The sequence below is a fragment of the Patagioenas fasciata genome, chromosome 1 (assembly GCF_037038585.1).
Source record: "Patagioenas fasciata isolate bPatFas1 chromosome 1, bPatFas1.hap1, whole genome shotgun sequence".
Taxonomy (NCBI): Eukaryota; Metazoa; Chordata; class Aves; order Columbiformes; family Columbidae; genus Patagioenas; species Patagioenas fasciata.
In genome coordinates this window covers 209,169,102-209,187,761 of record NC_092520.1, presented here as the reverse complement: position 1 = coordinate 209,187,761, position 18,660 = coordinate 209,169,102, and the positions used below count along the sequence as shown (strand labels likewise).

The 18,660-nt window shown below is 40.5% G+C and overlaps 1 protein-coding gene across 13 annotated transcripts in view; it reads left to right on the top strand.

The window, feature by feature from the left end:
• The window catches only part of CELF2 (CUGBP Elav-like family member 2), a 558,210-nt gene that overhangs the window by 335,864 nt on the left and 203,686 nt on the right, over window positions 1-18,660 (top strand). Inside the window, exon 1 of one of the 13 annotated variants that reach the window (XM_071803528.1) lies at window positions 17,028-17,049. The exons of the other annotated variants lie outside the window; for them this stretch is intronic. The gene's annotated coding sequence lies outside the window, so the exon portion shown is untranslated. Of the gene's footprint in view, window positions 1-17,027; window positions 17,050-18,660 lie in introns of those variants that run through there. 13 annotated transcript variants of the gene reach the window in all.

The window sequence follows — 18,660 nt, the reverse complement described above, 5'->3', positions numbered from 1 at the left end:
GTGTGTCCCACTGAAAAAGCAGGGATTTTTAACCCCTCTAGATCAGTGAGTTTTTTTAATTATCTTTGCTTTAATTATCCTAAGTAAAGATAAGTCTGTAGCTTTTGTAGCTGAGGCTAATTGTGTTTTGTTTGGGAAAGGCTGTGGACTGAAAGGCAAAGTGTGTTTTCACGATGTAGCAACGTGACTTTTTTTCCACGTGTCGCTTTATAACATCGGTCATTTTAGTGGTAGCTCTTCTTTAATATGGTTCGGATAGCAAAATTCAGTATTTCTGCCTCTGTTTCGGGAGGGGCGGGGGAAGAGTTAATTTTGCTCTTCTGTTGTCTAGGAAACTGTGGTTGTACTTACTTCCCTTTTGAAAATAGTGAATTCCACATTCAGGGAGCAATGAATAAGATAAAAAGCCACAGATTAGAAGCTTGAATTAGACACCATTTGAGAAAGTAAAGATAAGTTCGTATGGGATGGAAACTTTTAGGTCGCACTGAAGTGAATAAGAGTGAGACTTCGATGTGTTTTTAAAGACTGTCTCAGGGCTTTAAGGGTCTAAGTGTGTTGGCACTGATTCAGAAAAGTGCCTAAGAGCCTGATTTTAATTGATATAGGACCTCACTGATTCCACAGTTAAGGACATGGTCTGGTTTTTGTTCTAAGGACTTTGTTTCCCACTTGGAAAATTCAACCCTGTGCATATAGTGTTAAAAAAGAGAAGAGCGAGAGATACCAACAATTGCAGTTTAGGTGTCTGTGCTGAAAACAAGCTATCCATCCAATTTAGGGCTGTAAATACTCAAACTGGAGATGAAGTTAGTGACTGGGAACAACAAAAAAGGGAGCAGGATTTTTTAAAAAAAGAAAAAAAGCCTTGACAGTTGACATTATGGGCATTAAATGACAAGTGCATTTCAGTGCAAGCATAAGATGATTATACTTGGAAGAAGGAACTAAAATATAAAGCAAGAGCTGTATGCAACACTGCACATTCAACTGGAAATGTAGGTTATGTACTTGGTACTAATTCATGTCCCAGCGAACAGAAAATCTCTCCAGTTCAGATGGGACTCGAGCTGTAGATTTTTCTGACTAAAAAGCTCTGGATAATTCTTTTCTTATGTATTATTAATAGCTCTATTACATTAAATCTTAGGTGCTCAGAATGAGCCTCCAGAGGTGTTTCTGCCTCTCTGTTGTTCTCAGCTGAAGTCTGGGGTGACTGTGCTCCTGGGTAGGTGAATCTGGGCTTGGAGAACAGGCACGCAGATGCATATAAAGAGAGACACAATTTGCAGGACTAATTTCTTGCAAGTGATTCAGCAGATGTGTTTTCAGGAGGGATTTTAGACCGGTCAAGGAGGTGCTGCCCTCCAAAAGGAACCAGTTTGAAAAATTGCAGAGTTCTGGGAAAGAAATACTAAAGCGAATGAGTGGGAGTGGGGTGGGACTGATAAAAAAGAAGAACATGCTCTAAGTGGTGAAGCAGAAAGATCCGGGCAGGCGCTGAAGAACAGGCCTTCTGGATGTGTTTTAGGGTGCAAAAAAGAGAAGTGTCAGAGAAAGTAATGCAGACAGTAGATGTCCAATCAGGGTTTGTGATTACTATGTCCTGATTAGAAAACAAACAAAAAACAAAACAAAAACCCCCACAAACAAACAAAACCAAAACCAACCAACCCAAACAAACCACAATGACAAAAAAAACCCAAACAAACAAAAAAAAACCTCAGTCAAACCCAAGACAAAAAAAGTCACAAAAATCACATGGAGGATCCTCCTGACTCCTCTTTTGTATTGCTGATCACAAGCAGTCCCTTGTGAAAGCGGTCAGTATTACTATACAAATATGCATGTCGTGCTTCTGAGTAGCAAATTCCATCCCTCCTTGAGGGGAGCTTTGAGAGACGTTTTGGAAACATAAATGCAAAATCCAAAAACGGAGAAGTAATACAAAAAATTGAGAATGCTCAAGAGGATTTGTGCTGGCTTTGCAGAGTGGAAGTAGGATGCAAACTCCTAAGCTGGAAGAGGTTTCTGAAATGGCAGTCAATTAAAATTAGATGTGATAATGAGCTGACAGTCTACATGTTTCCAAATGATCCAACTATACCTTGGAGTGTGGTAGGTAAGGTGCAGCACTTAGCTGGATGTCCTCCTATGGCAGTCATTAGTCACCTTTTCCCTTCCTGTAGAGCAGTGAGATCCCTAATGACAATGGATATAACGATGCCTTCAGGGATGCTTAAGGAGTAACACGGCTCCTATAGCAAGGTGTAGCCTGATTCTCTTCATCTCCTCCATTTAGGCAGTGTGCAGAGGAGCTGAGGACATGGCTCAGAGGGATTGTCAGCTCTTTTGTTACCCGTCCTCCTCCTTGAACTTCCCAGAGCAGATAGACAATTAGCACCTGCTTCCAGCGCATGGCCATGAATCAAAAGGCAGCTCCATCTCCACCACCTTGTGTAGGGCTGGCAGTCATTTGGCCTCCACCGTACGGAACCAAGGAATGTGAGTTACCCCTCAGCCTGAGCTGTGCATTTCACCATAAAGGGTTACCTAGCAAGTCTTCTGCAAGAGGAATCCATGTCTTCTGTCGAGCTTTCCAGTGCTGCTCTTGCTTTGTCTCTCTAACGTCAACTTCCCGGGGCTGCTGCAGCCTTACATAACTGCCCCAGCTCTCCCAGCAGCCTTTTTTGGGGAAAAACTGCTGATTCACTCTCCACACAGGTGCTACAGCACAGGTTCAGTTGCAGCTCTTGGGTTGGGCAGCACCAAACTCCTCTCCTGAGCAGAGCTGGAGAGAAGAAAAGAGAGGGGAAAAAGTTGGAGCTTGGGGGAGGTCACACTGCAGCATCCATGTTTCTTCCTCTCCCTTAGGGATGCCTGCAGGGAAAAGACAAACTTGATGGATGGTTGTATTTGCAAGAGGATGGAATACAAAGCAGGTGGTACTGGCACTTAATAGACCTGGGAGTGTGTCTGTGCTACTTTTGGTGGTACACCTCCAGTAGGCTTTAATCCTGGCTGCTGTGGCTTGTACTAACAAAGACGACATGATGGCAGAGACCGCAGGGTGAACCACCCATGTGCCAGGGCCCCGCAGAGTGGTGCGTGATGCTGAATACTGGTATTGGTGCCTCTTTGCAATCGCAGTTCATATCGTGGTGATAATTAGCAGAACTCGGTGTACCATCGGTGTGTCTCGCCCAGCTGCGACGCTGTCTCCCTGCAGTGATGTCGGCATTCACCGTGTGTGGTACTCGGTTGTGCTACAGCAGTGGTTCCCCACCCTGAACAAGAGTGGGCCATAAACTACACAGCTCAGGTTTTCTTGAAAGGTGATTAAAATAGGAATTACCAGCCCTAGCTGAAATAGCCAGCTCTGAAATCTAAGGCTGTAATCTCAAGTTCTTCTGTGCCCTTCAGCAGAGGAGAAATTGTACCCTGGGGATGTTCATCTCTTCCTGGGCCATGGGTGTACAACAGACCAAACAAATTGCCTTGGAGGACCAGTTTTTGTCCATCCATGAGAGAGGGAGCCAATGGCGTGACCTACACAGCCTCAGACATTGGGACTTCAGACATCTGAGATGGGACAAGGTGATATGCAGAGATATCTAGGGACATGAGTAGAAACGAGGAAAGGGAGGCATTTTTAAAATGGGTCGTTTTAATGAACATTTTCAAAGCAAAGCAAAATCGAAGTCCTATCGTAAGGCAGTCTACAAAGATGCCAGACTTCAAAAGCCAGAAAGGAGGAGATATGTGGCTTTCAGTGTACAGGATTTGCAGTATATAAATATATATATTTTGGAAGACTTTAGAAAACTCAAAAATCAGAGTCAAGAAGGAAAGGGAAGAAGAAAAGAAAAGGTGAGTTGAGAGGGAACAAAGAGAGGTTTCAAGGATTGCTTTGTTGTTTCAGGTTTGTTTCTTTTACCATTTGTCAAAGCAGGAACTCTCCGTCAGTTGGCTCGAAGTAACTGTCCCAAGGAGTCTCTCATCCCACAGGGATCAGCTGCTTGTTGTGAATGTACTAATTTCCAGTGTATTATGTTTCCTCACTGACAGAGACCGTATTAGCCAATAAAAACAATTAAATTTATATTATCTTGATGTAATTAGTTATTATGCCCTCTAGGTGGGAAAAATGCTTTCAGATGAGCTGAAACCTATATCCTCTGTTCAAATGACTAAACTTCTTTAATTTCCACAGAAGTGGGCTGCTGGGAGACTGGTATCCCCTGAGCCTGCACAGAGAGGGCATTAGCAGCCATTTCCTAAAGTAATTTATAGTATGGTTCACTGTATTATGCCAGCTCTAACAAACTCTGTTCTCCTTTCCTGCTAGCATGGCTGTAATCCCGGTTACTCTACTGGGAATTTGGCTCTTGGAAAGCTAAGTGATTTATAAATTTTTAAGAAGTGATGCATACACCTAATCTAAAGGAAAATGGTCTCTTGCAGCCTGTGCACCTGCTGTCTGAGAGGGGGAGAGGCTTTCTTAGAGGATTCCTCCACCAAAATGGGAAAACCCTGACAATCTTTAGGGTAGCTTGTTTAAATTTAGTGTTGATTAAAAGCCCCTGGAGCCTAAAGCCCTTGTTTTACCTACAAACAGTTGAAGCAAAGGTTATGTTTTGTAGCAGTGCTTAGTCTTGGCTTGTAACTATGAATTTGCCAAATACTGGCTGCTTTGCTGCCTATGTGGTGGTGCAGTTTGTTCTGAAATTGTGGTGGCATTTAGTTGAGTCAAACTTGTGAGTCCTTGCATCTCTCTCCAACATGCTTTCAGCATGGAAAACAAAGTCTTTGTAGGATACAATCTCTAAACAGCCTCCTTCCTTCCAGCTGGGACTTACGGGCAGTGGAGAAGTGTGGAGCCAGGAGGGTTGCCAGGTGGGGAACCTGAGAAGAAGTCCTCCTCGGTGAATTCATATGGTAGCGACTCGATGTTTGGTTTCTGGAAGGGTACAGTTACTCATGAAATTGTGGAAACGCTTCTGAAAGAAATGGATGCCCGTGACAAACGTACACTTCAAAATGTGGCTTGAATAATAATACTAATCCATTTACCCTTAGTCCTTGGCAAACCGGGTCAAAAGTTGCGTGGTGTTCCTGTTCCCCTGACACAGATGGTACCTGACGCAGTGGAGATGAAGGAGAAGCTGCTCTCTGCCCTGCTTCAGTTGTTAGTGTGTCATTGTTGCTAGAGAAACACAAAACCTTGGACTGGGATTCTGGCAGAATAAAAGCCTTTCAGTTCATATTTCATCACATTTAAAGGAGGGGGGAGGAGGGACCTTGTAAAAACCCTGTTCCTCCACTAGAGAGCATATAGGCAGTGCTTCTCCTTGGAGAAAATAAAAATGTCAAGCTCTTATTACACACAATAATGCAATGCAGTTTAAATGTTTACTGCAATTCTACTCGTCATGGTTACATATGGAGAAGAGAGTATGTAAAAACTGGAAGAAGGTTTTGTAGATATATAACTTTCATGTTCAAAAGCCTTTTACCTCCTTGTTAGCATTTTATACCTTCTTGTTCTTAAAAAGTATTCATATTCTCCCCATGGATATATTAAATTATTTACAAAGCTCCTGCAAAATCCAGAAGTGGACTCAAGAAGGTGCAGAGCAGATCTCTGCAAGGGCATTTTATGGCTTTCAGAGAATTCAAGAGTTTCATTTCTAGCTGATGCGGTTGGGAAGAAGTTTCTGCAAACAAACAGATGCGATGCTGCTCATTCTGCAGATGATCAGTGCAAGAAGATGGTTCTGAGAAGGGGATGTCCTTTGAAGTCTAATAATATTATTGTTGAGTCTTAAATATTTCATAGCTGTCACTCTTTTGCAGTGTGTTTAGTGCTTGAGTTAAGGAGCAAACTGTTTTTTCCCAATCTAATTTCCATTTATACCCTCTAAGTGATGCCTTCTGTGTGTACACAGTACATGTGTGTAACTTCAAATTTAAACCATAGGGTTTTGCATGCACTAAATATGTGGTGGTAGACTCTGTTAATTGATGAAACTCCTCCCCGCAATGAGTCTGAAATTTACTTTTTCCAAATGCAATTCTACAGTTTGTTAATACAGTCGATGGTAGAGGCAGTTTCTTCCAGTGGAATAAGCTGCTGACTTTCTCTGCTGCCCTAGTTAACCTTATTCCCTCCATCTGTAGGTTACAGATCATTCCACTTACACTTGTAACCTGCTGTGAGAGCCAGGCATGAAAAGCAGTTTATAAAGCCCAAGTAACACTTGTGATAGGTGTCTTTTCCTCTGGTTTCTTTGTGCTTGGCTTGCTTTGTGGGAACTAAAATCCTTCATAGTGAATTTGCTACGTTCATATAGAGCAACATGGGTTTGGTGCAGCACAGATATAGATTCATTATGTGTCCTTTCCTGGTATATTTTTACTTCTTGTGTGCCTGACTTAGTAGTTGGCAAAACATTTGTGTAGCACTTAGACGCTGGATGGATTTCCACTGAGAATAATGGACGATCTGGTCAGGATTTGATTTGCTCTCAGCATCAAGCAAAACTTTATTTTTGTTGCCTTTTGCAAGTGATCAATGAATCCACTTACATTATAACCTGGAGTTAGGAGCAGAATTGCATGTTAATATCTCTCACTGCAATAAAACGACTGTTAAAGTCCATTACTTTTCTGGGAAAAAAAATGGGAAGTATTTAATTTTAACTGCTTCAGTAGTGTACCAGTGCATATGTAAATCCTGATGAATGAAATCAAGCAATTAGAATTAGAAATGAATAACACAAGGCATCAAGTCATTTTGATGAGTTTGGATTTTGATGCTGCTTGATTTTTCTAGTATTTACTAAGTGCATCAGCAAAGGCTCTATATCCATATGTTGTATTAATATTTTTTTAAATACCATCATGTTGGCTTCTATTATGTAGATCTGTTATCTGACAGCATATTGTGATTAAATTTCAGTTATCTGAAAAACTGCGCCATTAAAATAGCTGTCGCAGAATTTAAGCATGTCTGTTCATTGTTCTTTTTTCAAGGTTTCTGAAAATTACACTTAAGCCTGACACTGCAGAGTCAGTTTATGTTTCAGACAAGGTTATTTTTCCTCTTTGAATGACAGCGAGTATTTCTGTGCATGTATACAAGCGCGACATGAAAATATGGATATATCTGCTTTACAGCTTTTTATTTGCTTTTTAATTGATATTTGGATGATATAAAGCAAGGAACTGCCATATGACAATAAAGTGGACCAACTTTCCCAGCTGGATGTCATATTTTACGAAGTATGTAACCAGAGAAACTGTGAATTATCTAAACTGCTAAATAGGATTCTGGGTGTAACTTATGACCCTGCTGCCTGGAAGATACTGCTTGTTACTTGCACTTTCTGAAGCAACATGATTTTGGCTATTTCGCAGAAGTTCTACATTTTGTAATTGGGGAAAAAAAAAAAAAAGAAATGAAGAAGTGAGTGTCGTACTTCTGTTTTCCTATGGTGAAGGAGGTTTTGGGAGGCTGGAAGTGAGCGGTATTGAGCACGACTTGTGAAGAGCTGGCTGCCGTGCCTCGCTTGTCTGCTCCGCTGTCTCCAGGTAGGGACCGGGATGAGGCAGATTGCGCGATAGCTCCTGACAAGGACAGATGCTGCTGTCTGGGTCTGTTGAGATAAGCGTTCAGCAGCCAGTTTGGGATGGTGCTTTTGTTTTATATTCTGGGTTACTTCATCAAGGAACATTTTATTTTCTTCTCTGTTGTGTCGCTGTGTTTTTGTGCCTACTTTTTGCAATTAAACTGAATCACATAGTTGTTGAAATACTCTCTCCTGACATCATAAATTTGTTTTGCTGAGTAAACCTAATGCAACTTCAACGAAACAGACGTTTTAAATTTTGTCCTCGATATAAAACTTGCTACTTTTTTCCCCTGTTTTTCAACTTTGCTGTCTTTCCCAATGTGTTCGCTGTTCTTGCTCAGAGTCCCTGGATTTGCTGTTGGATCGTGTGCAGCACGGTCTCATTTATCAGCTACCATGAGTGTAGTAGGTGCTTTGCAGAGGTAGCCAAACTTTTTGCAGTAACATTTAAGTTGTGTCAGGAGGTTGTATCTACGTGTGGGTGTGCAAGGTGGTTCAGTTTTAGGAGGAAAGACTCTTTGGAAGGACCAGATTTGGAGAAGAACTTTTGTGCTAAAAATTGGTTTGCTCTACGATGCATTAGACTGGGCTTGTACAAAAACTCACTACTCAGAGCAGGTAACTGGAGTCATAGCAAGTGTGAGCTAAGTACTTGTGGAAGGTATGCGTGTCAGAAAAATGTTCATGTGGTTGGGTCTTTTTTTGTTAAGATGAGACAATATTAGCTGCTGACATGAGGCAGGTTTCCTATCTGAAGACACCTTATGATTCAGGGCCACTTCTTGAGTGAAGAGGAGTCCAAAAGCACTGTGTGAAGAAGGGTAGGACATGATGTTGAAGTTATCAGACCTACTGTTTAGATATTACTGTTAACTTTTTTACCATTAACTTTTTTACCCCCTCCAAAAGGCCTGGTGTGTCAGGCCTAATGTAACACTTTGCCCGCATCATCTTCTCCTATTCACCTTGTTCTCAGTTGGAGCCCAGGCTACAGACAAACTTGTGATAACAGGCAGCCAGATGAGGCCCTGGGGCAGGATCCTCTCTGTCGTCTCTGACCCTGGAGGAGAAGGGACAGTCCAGGGGACTTGCTGGGTTTCCATCTGCAGGCAGGGGCAGCTCATCTTGCCTGTCTCATCATTAACTGGATGGGACAAAAGTTGGTAAGATGAGTGGTGCTTTAGGCCCTAACACTTGAGTTTTAAAATAAATACTTTTATTTTTTTTCCATTTCCATCTGTATTTCAGAGTTTTTAAGATGTCTTTTTTTTCATGTTTTTTGAGCTGATGGTACCATGCAATGGAAGAGGTGACACTTCAGACCTTCACAGCATTTCTTTCTAGGATGTGGTTTCCCATACTTGTACATGTGAACATTAAGCAGGGTCAAGTACAGGGAAAGGCAGCAGCATGGCTAGAAGAAGTAGCCTTGCTCTTGCCTTCACCTCAATGAACTGCAGACTTCTTCTTTCCTAAAGACCTGGCCAGGACTTTCTTGCTTTTGCAGCTAGCAAAAGGCACTATCTTTTTCAAAGTCCCGCTGAAATAATAGGAATATACCAAGAACTAGAAAACACCTGCACTATTCCCTCTTACAAGACCTTCTCAACGTGTTGGCAGATGGAGGAAAATCCTAGTGCATGCCTTCAGAAAGTTTTAGTTTACTACCAATGGGTATTTTCCTGGGTAAAACCTTGCTCGAAAATATGTTGGATCAACTTATGGATTTGGCTGGTTGGGTACCATACATTGGGAACATTTTGACTCCTTCCCACAATGTGAAGGTTTCAGGGGGTAAAGGAGCTGTTGTGGTGGTAAGTCACAAGTGGCTCATTCTGCTGTGTGCCATGACTTTCACACAGGAAGATCCGTTAGAGCATGGAAACAGTGCACAGGTGTTTGCAACCCTAAGCATGTACCTTCCTGGGTGTTTGTTCTCATTTTGAGCTTTAAGGTCTGCAGAGCTGGGCAAAAATTACAAAAGAAGATCTCTATAGTGGCATGGGGGGAAAGGTCTTGCAGAACCTCTGCAAAATGGCAAATTTTGCATCGAAGAGTTGGGAATCCAATAACTTGCGAACAACTCATCCTTCTCCAGTCTTCCCTGAAATACTTGCTTTTTTACATAAATCCCATATCTCCAGTTACAATTCTATGATTTTTCGCTCCCATGTGACCCTAAATCTCAGTTTGATACAGTAGCCCCTCGGCAATTTGGCAATATGTAAAGTATTTGTAAATTTGGAAATTTAAAAAATTAGTGCTGAAACTTAGGTTCATCTGTCAGTATTCAGGTAATTCCTATTACCCAATGCAAAACTTTCAGGTCTAGCAAGAAGGTATTAAAATGCAAGCAAACTGAGTTTTCAGTTGCTTTCATGTTTTTAGCTTTTAGTTTCGATCTACAGTATGAATGTAAAACTTCCTAAGTCTCGTCATCTAAAACTTTTCTTTCTGTCAATGTGATAATATATTTCTGCTTATTCATTTCACTGTAAGACCACAGGCTTTAAAACAAAACAAAACAAAGAAGAAAGGAAAAAAGGTGAAACGATTGGGAGACTCAAGAGAAAAGTGAGTTTGAGATGTGCTGTGTATTAATTTCATATACATAAGCACCTTAATGAAGAAATGTGATGTTTCCCTCTTTTTATTAACTCACTTTAAAACTGGAAAATATTAATCTTGAATACTCTGTATACAAGTTCTGCTTGTAAAAGATTAAATAGGATTTTTTTTTAGCCAACTTACTAATTTCCAGTGGGTACCTAATCCCAAATATCCCCTTTTTTAAGGTGGATCTTTTCCTTTTATTGTAGTTGATCTGTGTGTTCTGTATGTAATTTGTCGGTTATGCAGAAGAATTACCAATGTAATTCTCTACAAACTTCAGTAAAATCTTTGTCCTTCACTAGATAATGCAGAGATCTTTAAAATACTGTTTATAATCTTTAAAACCTACCTAATTTTTTCAGTTTTCTTACAGGAGGTAACCAATGCTCTTCCTTGTCTCAGGACCTTTTAAAATATCTGGTTCTGCTAAATGGTTCCACTGCTGGCTGTGATAGGATATTCAATAATGCAGTCCTCATGCAACCTCCCGCTTTCAGTTTGAATTTCAAGTCCAAGTGATTTTTTACTTCTTTCCAGTATTGATCTGCACCAAAATTCATCCTTTTCAGCTTTTCCAAATTTCTTTTCCCACCTGCATTCTGCAATGAGTTCAGTCCCACTTTTCTATATTCGCTAACCTTTTCGCCCTGTAATTGTTTCACAGAATCACACAGAACCACAGAATATTAGGGATTGGAAGGGACCTCAAAAGATCATCTAGTCCAATTTGTTGATGGAATTTTTTCTCGCTTTGCTTAGGTGTGTGATAGTCAACCAGTCGAGGTTGATAACGAAATCCCATTGACAGCGTGCCGAGGAAAGCATTAAACCACAGCTGCACTCCTTAGTGCTCCTGTCTTTACCTGCCCCTATCGCATACCATTACACTTGATTTATCCAATGTAATGTGATCCTTACTCTAAGCCAAGCTTGGTTGTCGTAAGACCTTCCATTTTCATGCCTTTCTTATCTCTTTTCAAGCTGCCTTTTCCCCAGTTGAACAAACAGCAAAACTTCCAGCGCGAAAGCAGCCAGGACTAAACTTGAGCAACTTGGATTTGGATGAGACTCAGGGATGAATGTGGGTTTTTTTGGGGTTGTTTTTTATTTTATTTTTTCATCCTCCTTCCTTTCAGCCTCTTATTTTCTGATTTCTTTTATGTGATATTAACTATCTTGGTTATCTCAACACCAGAGAAAGTCTGCAGCGAGATGCGGTGCTGTGTAGCATATCCTGTTGTCTACATGTTTTCTTGATCCCCATTCAAATGCCTTGTGAAGCTGAGTGCTTAAAAGCTAGACAAAGTAGTCTGGGCAAAATACAAACAGTTCTTCCATAGTAATACCCACTAGAACACCTTCCTCTTCAAACTTTGACGTGAAACAGTTCTTGGTGCTAATCTTTGCATTGGATCCAGTCTACAGTGAGTCATGCAAAGAAAAATGTCATTCATATCTCCCTGTGAATTCAAACGGTCAAAGGCCTCAGAGTAAGATAAAACAAGATGCAAAATTGTAAGGTGCTGCTAAATTCAGGTCATTAAAAATAGTGTCCTGCCTTTAGAAGTCTTTAAATTTATCAAAAAAATACAAGATTTCTGAAAAAAAAACAGAATGTAAAAACCTAATCAGATAGATATTTCTTTGAGAACCATAAACCTCTAGGATACTCTTGTTTCACATTTTATTTATTTTTTTTTCATTGTAGTCATGTGGACTGAAAACTTATTTTGTCCGTTTTTTAAAGTTAAACCTGAGGATCTGGTGTAATCTAACTGCTTCTGTTCTTACAGTTTTGATTTGTACTTGGTTTTTGCATGCATCAAAAACATGACTTACAGTCAGAATATGAACGTCCTTGTCAACATTTCAGTAAGCAGAGGTCAAACTGGAATATGAGAACATAACTTACATATTCATAATTGCATAAATTGTCCCAAAAGAAGGTCTTTTATTATACACTGTCCATTTGCACGCTTAGTTAATAGTTCAGTGGGCACCATGAAGATGTCAGCTACTCCTTTACTGATGTATTTTATTTTGCATAAGCCTACATACTTCTTCAGACAAGAGTATTAGTGTAATCTCTTTCTGCGTGTTAGGGACATGGGTTCAATGCCTAAAAGAAAGGATGTGTTGTATATCTGTTAAAAAAGAAGAAAACCTTTAAATATTCCATTCAACTATGCAGATAAACTGACCAGAGATTTGAACATTCCTCAAAACACTGATGCAAATTCACTCTATGAAGTGTACCACACCTGGCAGAAAAGAGAAAGTTAGTAAGTATAAGAAGAGATTTAGAGGTATTTGAAAAGATGAAGCGAGTATACACAGCTACTGTACTGGAGGTAAGCCAGATTTTTAACAGTACGGAGAAAGGGGATGGGCAGGCACATCATGTAAAAGCTAATTTAAACTTTAATGTAAACTGATGTGTTTTGCATTAATAGCTTCATGGTTTTTGGGGAAAAAAAAAATATATATATACATATATAGTGAAGCCATAAAAGGAAAAAAGAAGATGATACTGTGGCCACTGGTGGTGAAGTCCATAGATGCAGCCAGCTGAAGATGAAGGAAACCATGTGTGATCTACTATTGCCTTGGTCCACTTTTTGGTGAGATCTTTGTCACTGATGGTTGTGCTACAAGAATGTTTGAGAGTCTTGCCTGTAATCAACTCTGTACCGCTCTGAGCACGGTGGTAAAATGCTCAGACTGCTTAGTTGTAGGACAGCAAAGCCAAACCTGTCTTTGGTTGGGATAGTTGCAATGGTGAATCAGGTGAACACTTGAGAAGAGGTGACACAGTTGCAGGGAAGACAAAATGTCAGGGGTGGAACAAAAAATCCACCTGATTACTAGTGGAAGCAAAGCCTGCAGCTTGTTTTCCCCTTTTTCACTAGGATGTGGTTTTGCAGAATTGCCACCATGTGCCTGCAGAGGTGCTGAGCCCCAGCCAAGACAGCGGGACTTGCAAACAGCCAAGCTGCACAGAGTGTGGTAACATCTGCGCAGCAGATGATGGGCCATGGCTCTGGGGGCAAAAAAATAATCAATCCAAGAGACAGCATGTAACTACTGAAAAACACAGGGTCTCCACCAAACCCCGGCGCAGGTCAAATGTGAATGTGCTTGTAGGAAACAAGAGGATAGTGGAAACCAGAGCAAGGACTGCGCCAAAGCCCTGTGATGCATTCATCCTTGGGAAGCTCCGAATTTCCCATCCACTGCCCTGTGATGGTGCCTCCTCCCCAACCCTCCAGCACAACCTCTTGTCAAAGGGAACTGTAATTTTTATGAATGCCTTGAGTTGCAACCAGGTAATTGCCTTCAGGAAATTTTAATTTTGCTAAATGTTAATCTATAGAGAGTGAATGAAGAAGATGAAAAAAAACCCCGCTAATTTAATAGCATGATAAACAACCATCTTCATTTAAAAGACTTATAAAGGAAGGTGTAGGTGTGATCTTCAATTTCTGTAAGTGCTAATCCTGGGAGAATACTTTACCGTTGGTGAATATACACAATGTCCACATACTGGACCCAACACGCTGAATTCTGTTCCCGAACCACCCAAAATTATCTTTGGGCAGCATCAGGCTACTGTAACAGTACTGAATGTCAGATGGGTGCTTGTGACTTTTCAAGAATCAAAAACTAACATCTCTGCTGAAGAGGCTGTTTTCTCAAGCTGACTTTCAGGTTGTTGGTTTGTTGGGGTTTTTTTTTGTTTGTTTTTTTCCTGCTTCTATTAATTTATTTTCTGCATTCCATTAAAGATGGCATTTACAGGTCAAGGAGCATTAAGATGATTTTATTTGCAAAAAGATAACCCCTCAAAACAACAACAGCAAAAACCTCTCTGCCTTTGTTGATTGTGCACTTTAGCAAAGATTTACATTTTTCACATCTGTTGACTTCCCATTATGGTTTTCTTCTTGCATGTAAAATTAATATAGCAAGATAAACATTCTCCCAATGGCTGGAGTAGGGGAGCTTACTAATAGCTCTGATTATTTTTTCTTCCAAAATAACACTAAAACAGCCTTTATTTTTTATGATGTCACAACTAGTGGAGAGTTTGTCATTATCACATTAACTGCTAACATATAAATGCAACACAAATGTACTAGAATTAAAACATTGTATAATGACCTTCCCTTAGTTCAGCCATTAAAAATACATTAATACTCTTTCTTGCAAATTGGACCTGATGCAATTTATTCCTACATAACTTGTTTGTGGTTTTTTGTATGAATATCTGCGTTTATTCCCTGGAAAATTATTCTGACTTTGTCTTTTGCAAAGTAAAAACTGTCAACATCTTGAATATGCTTATAGAGCCTATATTTTATTTAGAAGAATAGTAGCCAGAACAAGGAAACTCAATTTCTGTCCTTCTAGCTGATATTCAGGTACTTGTGTCGGCCAGCTCTATCCAGCATTCTGTGGTTTAACAGACCCATTTGTAAAATTAGTATATTACCCATCTCACATGCAAATTGAGGCTTAATTAACAGATGTGTGTAACTGCTTTCACATCCTCCTAAGAATCACACTACGTGAGTGCAAAGCAGTTGTTGCTTGGAGATGAGAAGAATACTGGAGCAAAGGCTCTTTTGGAGATGGGAAGAGGTTTAGGTAGGGGGTATTGGGGGTATCGTGTCATAGTTTTTGATTTTGTTTTTCTTCATTTTAAAGCTACTTTTGTGCCTCTTCAAAACTTCCTGTTTTGAAGTAGGTGAGGCACAAGATGGCAAAAGATATTTCCCACGTAATACGTGCTACTTCATTCTTACCTCTTCCACATTCCCCCATACATCAAGGTTTTAAAGCTTTAAAAACCAAGCTCAGAGTTGAACAAGAGGACTGCTAGAACAGCAATGGGCATGTCGCAGCACACGTGAAGATAACAGCTGTCAGGACAGAGGAGATGAAAATGCAACCAACTGTGGGGGTTGGGGGGGAAAACTTGGCCTTGGGCGTTTTGCTTTCACTTCGGTAGTTTTAACCCTTTACGCTCCAGAAACCATTTTTAAATTTGAGGGCGCGCAAAGGAGGAGAAAATCCTTTGAGAGTTGTTTCTGAGAACTGAAAGTACACAAGTAACTAGTAAATAGCTGCTGGGTCACAGTTATAAAGTACAGGCAGTGCCGAATTTAGATAGCTTGGTTTTTGTCTGATTGTGAGCCATGTGTTTCCTCATATGGGAACTGCCGCCGACCCAATTTTAATCAGTTGCAATTTTGCTTTTACATCTAAATTAGAATAGCTTGGATTGAACAGGAAGTGAAAAGAAATGTCTGATCAAAAGCATTTCTATAAAGCAATAACTGTCTTGCTTTAGTTTCATCAAGCATCTCCAGTCTGATATTCTTCATTTTACCCAAATATTACCCAGGCTATAACTCTAATGTGTTTTACATGAGCCTCCTGATTGGAAAGTTAAACAAACAGTTCATGAACCATGTGGGGAAGTTTCCCTGAAGATCTTGCTCTTTAAAACGTGTAAGTACACATATGACTCAGGAGACTGGCAATGAAGAATGGAAACTTTTGGTTCTGTTGTCTCACATCCACCTTGATTTGGGAGCAACCAAAAATATTCCTTTGGGGGCCGTTTGGGGCCTACATGAAGAGTCAGTGGTATCAGTTACTGCAAGTAAGCAGATGCATATTTGGCCTGTGCCTCAGCAGAGACCAATATACCTCCCAGCCAAGCCAAGGTACGTTAGCAGGACAGCGCTTGATTTATGGCTAAAATCTGATCTGTGACCCAGCAAATCCTCTCTGCACCGAGCCTGTTGCTCCTGCACTTTCCACCTGTATAAATCCAGTTAAAACGAAAACAGCTATATACAAGCTTATGCTGGCATCTGTTTCCATGCTTGTTGTCTGACACAAAGCCTAATTATCACAGCCCCTTCTTCGATATTTTTTTTTGACTCACCCAACTGTCTACAGCCCTGATATCTAGAGCATAAATGCCAAGGCTGAAACATGCATTCAATTAGAAGATGACTCCTGACTGACCTACATAACAGTTCATTCATGAGATAATGTGACCTGGAGTCATGGAGATAGAAGTCAGTTGATTGAGCTGGGTTGGCTGTGTACACTGCAAACTCTCCAGTGATTGAGGAATCATCTAAAATTAGATGTACGCTCTACGTTATCGAGAGCCTTTCAGATCCAGCTCTGTTTCGGTAGCATTTCTTTTATGAGTTGGGCGTATAATTTGTCACATTGTAATCCTTTAATGCTGAACTTTATTAGCATGAAGTACTTGGGTATCAAATAAAATGAGCAATTAAGCGATTTATATTTAAGGTCTGCTCTCAGTTCAGGGCTTAGGTAGTCAGCCTCCCATGAAGCAGCGAGAGCGTGCACGGTATTTACCACTTCCTTCAGAGAGCTACAAAATGGTGCTTTTTGCAGATGAACCTAGTTGTGCATGTAAATCCGAACTGAATATTACTGCGCCGCAAGTTAATATGTGTATTTATTTTAAGGGTTATTGTGTATTTGTAGTGAACCACAGGATACTTTTCCTAGTTTTCGCCTACTAGATTTACAAAAGGGTGAACTTGCAGCATTCAGCTGCAAGGTGGGTGGGGGGGGAAGTTAACCAGCGAACGAATGGTTTAAGCGTAACGATTAAGCGACACTTTTTGTATTACTAAGCCACAAAGGAAGCTCAGATAAAGGTTGTAGGTCAGAAAGAAACCTTTGGGAGCATGCTCGTGAAGTGAGGCGGTTCAAGAGAGGCTGCAGCTGTCACTTCCAGATCTAAGGGGTGAGGTATTTCAATGATTTTCTTATCCTATCTTGTCTTAAAGATTCATTAACAGAAAAATGCGAAATTATCTTGTGTCCTCTAGGGCATAAGTTCCTCTTTTTTGTTTTTCCTCTCCTCTGTAAGTGCGGTAGGAGAAGTCTGCACCCTGTCACATCGAGCCCTCGGTTCCTCTCAGATGAAGCCGCTTCGGCGCTGACTGACGCGCGTCGAGAGGCGGAAGGGGGGACATTTTGTGCAGGGAGCCTGTGCGCCCTTCGAAACACATTTGGGGCACGGCACTACATTTTTCTAAGGTTTTCTCTATCAGTAGGTGCATCTTGTGTATTTTATCTGTGCATTTAAAACGCAGGTTGTGTGCTACTTCCTCTTTGGTGTGTGTGTGTTTGGTGTTTAACTCCGTGCTGACACGGCCATGGTCCTCACTAGGAGAGGGTAAAGATTAATCAAGAAGCACAGGAGTTTGCTGTCAAGCTGTCCAGCAGGAGGGTTTTACTTTGTTTGGGAGTTTTTTTGGCTTTATGTTGTATAAGAAATAGTAAGGAAGTGACTACCTGGACAGGAATAAAAAGGCATTGAATTTAATCTTTTACTTCATCCATTCTGCAGTGCTTTTGTAAAATCCATTTTTTTAATGCTGCTCACTTGTCGTTTGGCTTTGTTGAGCAAATAAAATGTTGGGTAGGCTGGTAGAGAGGAGCAGGAGAGTAACTTTTATTTTTGGGGGGAGTTTTGTGGTTTAGGTAGAGCACTCTGCAAGCTGAGGCTGAAATTGCACAGGGCCCAATTAGTGCCTGTTACCTCTTCTGTTTGCTCTTGATTGGTTGCCGAGTCAGAGGTTTAATTAAGCAGAAATGGGGATGCAGAGTTAATGTTCATTATAACTAAAATCGAAACAGCTGTTTACCTTGCCGAAGCCTTGTGTGTTAACGTCCATAAATCTCACCCCGAGGAGAGCTTGGAGGAACTATCCCTGGTAAAACATGCTTTTGTGAATATCATGTTATATCATTTTACATACTCATTTTCGCAACATTTCCTAATCATATTAATTAACACATTAGGGTATAATTCTTATTGTCTACAGAAATTACTTGAATTAAAACTATTACCATATTATCATGATTGTTATATTCTTACAACTCGCTTTGTTACTACTCAAAAACTACTCTAGCAAACCCAAATGTTTGAAATTAGCATAAAATTGTTGTGGCTGGTTTTTTTCCTCTTAACTGATGGATCAGGTCTCAATGTAAACTTCCTGAATAATCTCTGTTTCTGTGCTGGGGTTTCTATGGTGAGAAAAGACATGAGGGGCAGTGACTGTCCCATAAGATGAAGCTAAAAAGGGTTTTTCTTGATGAGCCTCTGCAGTGGAACGTGTGGAAAGAATGAATAGTACAGAGGAGCACAAGATAATAATAGATATAAATTGGCCATATTCATGCTAAAACATTATTAGTGATTTGTTTGTTTCGGGTTTTTTGTGGTCAGATCTATGAGTTTTGGGCATGGCTGTCTTGTAGGAGAAATGAAGGCAAGAGGCATAACTAACTTTAATATTGAATGTTGTTACACTCAAAATCTTTGTACGGGCAAGACAAAATGTGG